Source organism: Thalassophryne amazonica, chromosome 4 (assembly GCF_902500255.1).
Source record: "Thalassophryne amazonica chromosome 4, fThaAma1.1, whole genome shotgun sequence".
Taxonomy (NCBI): Eukaryota; Metazoa; Chordata; class Actinopteri; order Batrachoidiformes; family Batrachoididae; genus Thalassophryne; species Thalassophryne amazonica.
Genome location: NC_047106.1, coordinates 117,173,824 through 117,181,709, shown reverse-complemented (window position 1 = coordinate 117,181,709; position 7,886 = coordinate 117,173,824). Strand labels below are relative to the sequence as shown.

The 7,886-nt window shown below is 40.1% G+C and overlaps 1 long non-coding RNA gene across 1 annotated transcript in view; it reads left to right on the top strand.

Annotated features, from left to right (window-relative positions):
* Positions 1–1,917: 1,917 nt before the first annotated feature.
* The window catches only part of LOC117509270, a 24,455-nt gene continuing 18,486 nt past the window's right edge, over positions 1,918–7,886 (top strand). Inside the window, exon 1 of the long non-coding RNA XR_004560346.1 lies at positions 1,918–2,019. This is a non-coding gene — a long non-coding RNA (uncharacterized LOC117509270). The remainder of the gene's footprint in view (positions 2,020–7,886) is intronic.

Genomic DNA, 7,886 nt, shown 5'->3' with positions numbered 1-7,886 from the left:
ACTAATACAGGCTTCTTCATATTAAAATTTCTAAAACTTACAATGAAAACAAATCTCTACAACATGACATAAATGGGTGATTCTTTAACTACGGGCAGTATTGGCCTTGTAAATGTAATTTCCACCACACCATTGCCTTACAATATAAAGCACCTTAGGGCAACTGTTTGTTGTGATTTGGTGCTATATACATGTGCTCTGATGTCACTGTTTATCTCATAGAAACTACCCAAACAATCTTTCATACAAACTGTTTAGGGACATTACAGTGTTGTGGTGGCAATTACGACAATAGTGTGGGACAACTACATTTTGTTTAAAAAAAATCACAACAGTTGTATGACATTGAATACCCCAATTATGTTTTGACTATTTACTAATATTTTATTCAGAGAGTATTTTAAAACATTAGAAAAAATGTTTCTTTACCATTCTTTTTATCATTGAAGATCAAAAGTCTGGGTGTGGGATAAGCACAAAACGGCAATATTTGCATATAATGATGCTGAAAAAAGGTGAAAAAGTCATCATAGACTACTAGAACAAATTTCTTAACACACTTTCATTGTAAAGATAACTATAAAAGTGTGAAATTTCCCCTTTTTTCTGTTTTTCATACAATATGATCAAAGGACATAATAAGTGCCCGTAGTCTAAGAATCACCCAAATAAAAATATAAGCAAATATAACCAAAGCAATGGCATGCAGTGACAAAAATGTGTAGTAAAATTTACTTTCAAGGACATGTCGCACATGATTCATAACAACTTGGCTGTTAGAAGCCATAAGCAGTATTAATTTGTGCACTTCCATTGACCCATCTCTAAGCATAAGCCAATCAAAATATAAGTAATGGAGACTGCTGAAAAACAAAATACTAATTTTTCTGAGTGTTTCCGACAGTCTACCTCCATCACTCTGAGCAAATGTTCCAGTGCGCGCTGTCAAATGGAATGAAAACAGACTGCTGCTAATGTAAGAAGAAAAATTCCAATCAAGATATTTCCAACATTTCGATCAGTTTATACACATTCATAATGACACAAGGATGTGTTGTAGGAGACTGTGACAACTGCTACAGACATTCTATGTTGCCAAATCAGCAGCCATATGTTATAGCGATAATAATATATTTCCGTTATCCATTATGATTGGTGCTGTAATGGAGTCGCGGAGTAGTAATTGCAAAGTTTACATAAGTGTGACTTTGTGTCGTGATGACTCATTTTTAAGGTGATAACTATGATAATTTCAAAGCAGGTGTGGTACCAGAGTAGCCAGTATCCACTGTGAGAAGAGGGGCTGCTGCTGCTGCATGTGCACGTTGAATGCAGCCTTTTGAAAATGCTGACAGACAGTTTTGTGCATGCTCATAAGTGTCCGTCGTTGATGCAGAAATGGTGGAAAGTCTGAGTGTAAGAAATGCAGCTGCGTATTCAGGCACCCTGTAAAAACAGCGTCATGGAGATTTCCAGCTGTACGTTCACAGCGCCAGTTATACAGGATCATGCTCCAGTACAGAGAGCAGACTCCGCGCATGTCTGCATCCAAAATTCAATAGACTCTCTCAAAAAATTAAGAGAATTGAGAGTGAAGTGTTTGTCATCTCTTCTCTGTCCAGAGCACACGGAACCGAGCGGCACACTCAATGAGCATGCATAACTGCGAGTTGGTAGAAAGTCCATAGCTCCTGAAAGTAATGAGTACCCTGTTCCCGACTTTTCCAAGTGTCTGCCTGGCAGGTCCATTGATCTGAATGAATGCTGAGCCATCACTTTTGAATTATAAGTCAGTAGTTTCATGATCTCACACTGCAAGTGCGGTGGCCATGTGGTTAGTGCACTCGGTTTCAGTGCGGAAAGTTCCCAGTTCAAACCCCACCCTTACCACATTTCTCTATGCGTCAGGAAGGGCATCCAGCGTAAAACTTGTGCCAAAACAACGTGCAGATCCACCTTGGATCTGCTGTGGTGACCCCAAGTGAAAACAGGGGATCAGCCGAAGAGACTTAATTTTTGGTTTCATGATCTGATGTTGCAACATTCTTTTCACTCTCTTGGTTTACCATTGAGCTGTTTTTGTGTTTGCTCAGAGTGATGTCACCCACCAAAAAATGCAGATTCAACATTTTCCAGAAATGCGGTTGCTGATTGAGTGAGAGTGAAGTTTAAGTAGCTATAAAGTCCTTCAGCGACTACTGATTGTGACTGCATGTGCATGGATAGGCTTAGAATCATGAATATTTTGCTGTTGAGTCGTTGTACACCACTTTAAATAATACGAGATAGCCTCCTCTGCCTTGTTGGGTGTGGCCCACTACATCATTTCAATTTCAATTTATTTTCATTTATATAGCGCCAAATCACAACAGAGTTGCCTCAAGGCACTTCACGCAAGTAAGGGCTAACCTTACTGACCCCCAGAGCAACAGTGGTAAGGAAAAACTCTCTCTGAGGAAGAAACCTCAAGCAGACCAGACTCAAAGGAGTGACCCTCTGCTTGGGCCATGGTACAGACACAAATTACAGAACAATTCACAAAACGAACATATGAATATAATTTCCTCACTCCTGACTAGTCTCCCAGTTCCTGCCACTGAAAAAAATCCCTACATCATGATGGAGAAGAGCAGATTTGTCCTGTAGCACAGCTGTGGTTGGAGTCCACATCTTTCTGTTGCTAGGGTTGGAGCAGCGCCTCTGACCACAGGGTCTTGGGAGTCAGTGAGTGACATGTCCAGCCTCACCTTGGCACACTTAAACTGTTCAACCAGACTAGGAATTGGCATCCGTCGCTGTAAAGTCCAACGCCACTGAGACATTTGAGAAGTCCGAGCCACTTTCTTACATGATAGTTCACTGGCCTTTCCAATCAATTGGAATGGCTGACCGAGACCCCATACAGAGTCAGTGGCCACAGGAGTCTCAGTAGCATCCCAAACTGGTAATACCAAAGCTTCAGTTTTCCCGGTTGTGTAGTGTTGTTGATTTGCTCGAGGCCATTTGCCATATCCTGCCAGAGTTGCTCAATTTGCTGGGTGTCTTTGAAGTCTGCATTATACTCTTGTCCAAGGCTCTTGATGGGCTTCTCTATGACTGTTGGAATTGGTTCTTCTTAAGATTCAGAATTTATTATTTCGATTCAATTCGATTTGATCCAATATCGATTTGGGTTAGTGTGATTAAAACCGTTCTTTGAGCTGTTACCTGATTGTCTAGTTATGCAACATATTAATACTACTTCACAAAATTTGGCCCTCAAAATGGAGGCAATAGTGTTTCAGAGTGCATTCAATTATTCCAGGGGATAATGGCCCCAGTTTCCCCTCCACAAACTCGCGCCTGCAGCACTCGCTGCACAGCACGCTACAGGAGAAAGAGACTGGTGCGGGGGGGGTTCTCCTTAGTTCTCCTGCAGCAGGAGAACGCAGCTATGGGAAAAGTTCTCCCACAGTTGATACCGGAGACAGTCGTGCGCTGTCCCATGGAAATGGCACGTTATGAGGACTGAAAAGAAAACTGCTGTGTGAATTATAAACGGCAGATGATTCTCTTTTCTTGCCGGGAACAACGGTCCCAGTAGTCATGATTGATATCTTTAAATGGCTTTGACAGAGGTTGATGAATAAATTGTGGACGTGCTGCTTCTAAATCAGTACCAGCGCATCCACAATCAATGTAGAGAAAAGATCATTAAATTGTTTCCATTACACACCCTCGGAAACAGCGTAACGGCCCAACTGCAGCATTGTTTTTTCAGGCACACTGATATAATGCTGGTGAGAAGTGTGCGCGCACACACACACACACACACACACACACACACACACACACACACACACACACACACACACACACACACACACACACACACACACACACACATATATATAAATCGATCTTTTCAACCCAGCACTAATATCATGAATGATATTCACATTTTGCAACTTATGTTTGTGAGACCTGTGTTCATGTTTTGTGGAATATTTTACTCATGGTTTGCAGCAAAATTATTATTGTGGATAATTCACGATTTGCAGCTGATTCCCGTTCTGAGGGTTAACAGCCCTCATTAGTCTGCTTCTTGCACATCACTGAGTTTTGGAGAACTGCCTCTTCCATACAGATGTACCATATAGTGCCATATCGTTTGTCTTTCTTAAAGATTGATGTAAATGAAGTACAAGATGTATTCAGTGACTTGCAAACATTCCTGTTTTCATCCCCTGGCCTGTTGAAACAAAACTGTCTCTGAAAGTGATGATTTCGTTGTATTATATACTTATGCACTCCATTAGTTGGTTTGATATTTTTATGTAATTTATGTCATGCTGTGGAGATTGGATTTTACTGTGAATTTGTTAATGGAGCACAGTTTTAGAAATGTTAACATACAGTAAATAAACTTGAATTATTACCTCCGCCAAGGAGGTTTTCGGTCGCGTTTTTTGTTTGTTTGTTTGTCTGTCTGTCTGTCAGAAGGATAACTCAGAAAGTTTTGAACGGATTTTGATGAAATTTTGTGGAGTGGTGGAAATGACAAGAGGAACAAGTGATTCAATTTTAGTGGTGATCCAGATCACGATCCGGATCCCGATGCTAATGCGTTAGCATGTCTATGGCAGTTTCAATGTTAAAAGTTAGCATTAAGCAGTTGCAGCTGTCATCACGTTCGGGTGCATTTGTTTTCAAATTGTAATATTTCTTGAATTTATTTTTGTTGAAATTTTGTGGAGTGGTTGGAAATGACAAGAGGAACAAGTGATTAAATTTTAGTGGTGATCTGGATCACGATGCTAATGCGTTAGCATGTCTGGCATTTTCAATGGTAAAGTTAGCATTAAGCAGTTGCAGCTGTCATCACTTTCGGGTGCATTTGTTTTCAAATTGTAATATTTCTTAAATTTATTTTTGTTTATATATTAATAATCTAGTGATTATTATATACAATTTTAGAGTTTACAATTTCAGAGAAATTGATCACTGTGCCAAGGAGGGAATCTCTTTAGGGTCAGTGACCCTATGGCCTTGTTTAGAGAAGTGTTTCATAAATGTTATAAAATTCATATATTTGCAGTTTAGTTGAATAATAAATTCAATTTTGTCTCTTATTTGTATTTGTCTATAAGCACATGCAATATCAATATCAGTGCTCAGATGACAGCAGCTTCTGGGAAAGGTGCAAGTTGCAATAAACTGTGATGCCAAGCGCTAAGGATACATGCTATTCAGTCACAGCAGATGAAACATTTTTACCTTGACCAAACATCATTGTTAGACTTTTTTAGGTTCAATGATTCCACGGCGTGTAGATGTTATGGCGTCAGTGACCCCATGGCCTTGGCGGAGGTTTGTTTGCACTCTCTGAGTGCTTCTAGTTCTTAATTTTTTATTTGTTGTCATAAAAATTTAAATGTTCTAAAGCTCAAGGTGTTGCAAAATTTCTTCACAGAACTGTAAATGTATGTAGAGTTGAAATCGCTGAGTCAAAAACACAGGACCACAGCTGCTGCATTTTCAGTTTGGATTTGTCAATGATGGCTTTAATAAATAGTCATACTATTATTGAGTACAAAAAGACAGATAGAGGATTTGCATTAATGTCATAGGTCAGGGGGTGTGGATTAACCTCCAGTATAGCTTTCTGTGGAGGGGGATATTCAAATAGCTCAAACAGAAAAGTCTGTCAGTCTATTTCTTTGTAAAAGATTACAAGAAGTGAAGGAATAAAGGAGTGAAGAATGACAATGACCTCATATGATCGGTCTGGGATTTGCACTTATCACTTTGTGGTATTCTGGAAGATTCTGATACTGCAGTAGCCACAGTTATCTGCAGGGGTGCTAAGCACAAATATAAAAGGCTGTGATGGCAGTGCTGCCAGTCACAGAAGTAGAGGAGACAAGTTCGTTGTTATATTAATTTCTTGTGAGTAAATGTCCATAGTTCCAGTGTGGCATCATTGTTTCTTCAAGTTTACTGAACCTAAACTGAGTGGTACATGATGGAAATTCGTGACGAGGAGTGGATTTAGCTTTGAAGAAGAGTTTTACGTTGAAGACTGAACTCCGTTGAGACAAATTCATTTTTCCCCTCAAAATGCTACTCACAACACCCCATAATGACAACATGAAAAAAAGTTCTTTTGAAATTTTTGCAAATTTATTAAAAATAAAATACTAAGAAATCACATGTGCATAAGTATTCAACCCTTTGCACAATACTTTGTTGATGCACCTTTGGCAGCAATTACAGATTCAAATCTTTGGTAAATGATGCCACAAGCGTTGCGCACAGGTATCTTTAGGCAGTTTTGTCCATTCCTCTTTGCAGCACCTCTCAAGCTCCATCAGGTTGGAAGGGGAGCGTTGGTGCACAGACATTTTCATATCTCTCCAGAGATGTTCAATTGGATTCAGGTCTGGGCTCTGGCTGGGCCACTCAAGGATGTTCACAGAGTTGTCCCGAAGCCACTCCTTTGATATCTTAAGATAAGATAAGATAAGATAAACTTTATTGATCTCACAGAGGAGAAATTCACATGTTACGTCAGCTCTTAAAAAACACACAAGATAGTTGCAAGTAGAGGAAAATGTTCATCAAACAGCATGTGCAAGGATAAGCAATAATAATAATACTAGTAACAGTACAGTGAAATAAGAAAATGAGGTAGAAATAGAATATATATATATATATATATATTGGTGATGTTCTTGGATGTATGGCACAACAATGGGCCTCAGGATCTCGTCACGGTATCTCTGTGCATTCAAAATGGCATCAATAAAATGCACCTGTGTTCTTCGTCCATAACAGACGCCTGCCATACCATAACCCCACCGCCACCATGGGCCTCTCGATCCACAACATTGACATCAGAAAACCGCTCACCCACACGCCGCCACACACTCTGTCTGCCATCTGCCCTGAACAGTGTGAACCGGGATTCATCCGTGAAGAGAACACCTCTCCAATGTGCCAAACGCCAGCGAATGTGAGCATTTGCCCACTCAAGTCAGTTATGACGACGAACTGGAGTCAGGTTGAGACCCTAATGAGGACGACGAGCATGCAGATGAGCTTCCCTGAGACGGTTTCTGACAGTTTGTGCAGAAATTCTTTGGTTATGCAAACCAATTGTTTCAGCAGCTGTCCGAGTGGCTTGTCTCAAACGATCATGGAGGTGAACATGCTGGATGTGGAGGTCCTGGGCTGGTGTGGTTACACGTGGTCTGCGGTTGTGAGGCTGGTTGGATGTACTGCCAAATTCTCTGAAACGCCTTTGGAGACGGCTTATGGTAGAGAAATGAACATTCAATACACGAGCAACAGCTCTGGTTGACATTCCTGCTGTCAGCATGCCAATTGCACGCTCCCTCAAATCTTGCGACATCTGTGGCATTGTGCTGTGTGATAAAACTGCACCTTTCAGAGTGGCCTTTTATTGTGAGGAGTCTAAGGCACACCTGTGCACTAATCATGGTGTCTAATCAGCATCTTGATATGGCACACCTGTGAGGTGGGATGGATTATCTCAGCAAAGGAGAAGTGCTCACTATCACAGATTTAGACTGGTTTGTGAACAATATTTGAGGGAAATGGTGATATTGTGTATGTGGAAAAAGTTTTAGATCTTTGAGTTCATCACATACAAAATGGGAGCAAAACCAAAGTGTTGCGTTTATATTTTTGTTGAGTGTATATATATATATATATATATATAATATATATATATATATATATATATATATATATACGAGGTCTGTCCATAAAGTATAGGTCCTTTTTATTTTTTTCAAAAACTATATGGATTTCATTCATATGTTTTTACGTCAGACATGCTTGAACCCTCGCGCGCATGCGTGAGTTTTTCCACGCCTGTCGGT